Source organism: Lissotriton vulgaris, chromosome 1_1 (assembly GCF_964263255.1).
Source record: "Lissotriton vulgaris chromosome 1_1, aLisVul1.2, whole genome shotgun sequence".
In the NCBI taxonomy this organism is placed as follows: Eukaryota; Metazoa; Chordata; class Amphibia; order Caudata; family Salamandridae; genus Lissotriton; species Lissotriton vulgaris.
In genome coordinates this window covers 182,495,304-182,498,318 of record NC_141685.1, presented here as the reverse complement: position 1 = coordinate 182,498,318, position 3,015 = coordinate 182,495,304, and positions in this window count along the sequence as shown.

Below are 3,015 nucleotides of genomic sequence, written 5' to 3'. Positions count from 1 at the left end.
TTATCTTGATGATTTGATTTGGAATTTGAAAATTTAGTACCATGTTGACAGGTTTCTAACAAACTAAATCATGTCTATACTCCCTGGATATAGGAGATACCCAAGGGAGATTTATGAGATTTTTTAGCAGTCTCATTATGATTTTTATCATGATATCTATCTTTAGTACGAGATTGTAGCTATGTTTCCCTATCGTTGTTAACCATGGTAATATTACCATGCCGATCTAAAATCAACTCACTGAGGTTGGCATTGCTTTTTTACAAATTTTATATAACATAAAAAAATACATTGACGGTTTTGAAAATATGTTGGCTCCGTGTGAGACATATTGGTAGATTAGTACTTTCATGCCCACAGCGTAGGAAGTTCCTTACCATTTCAACATGGTGAACTTCTGTCATTCCCCGCATTTGTCGGATGTGGCCCGTAACCTATGTGCAATGTTATAGAGTTCAACTGCATTGTCGCTTGGGGCCACTTCTTTATTGGAGTGAGCTCCAGTGATGGAACCGACCATGTTATCCTACTCATTGGCCTCTAGAATATCTTCCCAATCGAGGGGCTCAAAAGTTACATTAAAGTCAACACCCACAATTAAGGGGTAGGCGGCCTGCTTTGCATCCAATGCCTCATCTGGGGCCTGCTGGGTTGGTGACCTACCTGCTCTTGAACTCCTAGCATAGATATTAAAAGTGTTTATGCACTTGCCCGGTGGGACTTTGAGTCTGACTCAAAGAATACCTCGATTATAGGTGGAAATCTCCTCTGTGACACAAATTTAATCACAATGAGGAGCCCCCAACAGGGGCGGCCGTGTTTAGAGCGATTTGCCGGTTTGTGAAATGTTACGAACCCTGGGATAAAAGTAGGGGTCAAGCTCCAGGTTTCCGCCTGAGTGGTGCAGTGTATTGGGGAAGGAGGGTGGGAGAGCAAGTTCGGCCATGTAAGTGGTCGAATAAATATGTGTAGTTTTGTCACCAGCCAGGACGTCATCTCCCATTTGCAGAACAGATTCGGCATGCAAGGGAGGATCAGCGCCAGATGTCCCTGGCTCAAGTTCAGAGGGACGGCCCTCTGGACCCATATGCATCAGTGTGTGAATAGAGTCAAGATCAATGTTGGAAGGGCATCCACGCTCCTGTGCGGACTCTGGGGATAGTGAGTCATCATCATCATCAAAACACTTTATTCAATTAATTAAAATCATAAAAGGCAGACAAATTCATTCAATTTAAAAACATACAACACACGTATATATACGTCATATATATACAGCCCTAGTGCAAATCAGCCATAAAGAATAAAAATTACTTCTCTAATAAAAACATACATTAAAAAAATCCATCAGATAAAAAACAATCAAGCAGGGTCCAATGTAGAAGGCAGCCTCTTTGTTTTATCCCGCATAGCTGCCACCAAAAAGCTGGCCACATAAAAAATGTTGTGGGGACAACTTAACATCTGCAGGTAGATTAGAGCGGGTCTGACTTGTATAAACCCTGCTTCTCGTAAAATTGGTAGCAGATATTTTTTCCGTAGATCAGAATAAAGCCCACAAAACATGATGAAATGCATTGTGTCCTGGCAAGAGAAGTTGTCGCACATACAGGGCTTACAGCACTCTGGTTTACACCAGGACGAATAGGTACCCAGGGAATAGTGGATTAAGTTAAATCTAAATCTGATCAATAGGAATCTATGGTAGGGGTTGGAGACAGTCTCAGATAAGGCTCAAGTGAGGGAGATGTTAGTAACACAAAATTGGCTCTAACTGATGATTTTTTTAGTTCTTTCTCCTCCCGTTCCAAACTTGCCATACCCGCAAAGTGAGTCTTGATCCAATTTACATCCTCCATAATAATTCGACCAGGGAATAAATAAAGGTCGGGGCGCCCTAGTCGTGTAAACATCATTCTCAAATACTGCAGCCAGGGAACCCTTTTAACATTATCCATTGCTAAAATGCCGTCAATAATTGCGTGGTTCAGGGTGAGTTCCTGGTTTAACCAGGTTTTGGCCCAACAAATCAGTGGGGCCACCTTCAATTTATCTGTGACATAGCCCAGCCCTACCTCGCAATGAGTTGAAAAAGTGGGGGTAGACTGGGGCACCGTCAGAAGGGATCTCAGAAATCTGTTCTCAATTAGTTGAATCTTATCCTGAGAAACGTATCCCCACAATGAAGAACCGTACATAGCAATGGACAGGCATTTTGAGTTATAAACTTTCAGCAAGGCCTCCATTGGTCGGGACCCCAGCCGTTTCCTGAAGCTCATGAGTGCTGAGGTGGACCTTGCCATAGAAATACCTTTGAGCTTTATTTGGGGGCTCCAAGAGCCTTTGTCGTCTAAAGGAATCCCCAAATTGGAGACAACGACAACCCTTGACACCTCCTCTCCCTTACAAAAGAAGGTTTTAGATTTGAGTCTGTTACGAAGTTTACCCATCACCATAACATGTGATTTTTTTATATTAACTTTCAGATCTAACGTGTCCATGAAAGCGGCAAAGGAATCCAGCAGTCTCTGGAGGCCCACTCCTGTGCGAGCCAGTAAAGCTGAGTCATCCGCGTATAGGAGAACCGGTATTACAGATTCTCCCACACGCGGAACGTCCACCTCAGAGCCCCCTAAAAACTTCTCCAGAGCATTAATATAAATAGTGAAAAGAAGGGGGGCCAGGATACAACCTTGCCTGACCCCCCCCTCCGACCTAAAATGACTCGTACATCTGCCCTCTTGAGTGACCCTAACTGAGGGTTTGAGATCCTGGTGTAAAGCCGCTAAGAAGCTAACCAGGGGAGGGTCAATGCCGATTAAGCGTGAGTACAAATTCCGTTCCGCTCGCGGATTTTCTGTAAATCCGCAATCCGCGAACTCCCGCGAATTTACCAAAAATCCGCGAATCCACGAGCAGCGGATTCGGGGGGCAAAAGTTCAAGCCTTCAAGCTTGAAGTTGTTGTAACTATTTTAGGATGGCGCCGGCAAGCTGCCAGCGCCATCCTAAAATAG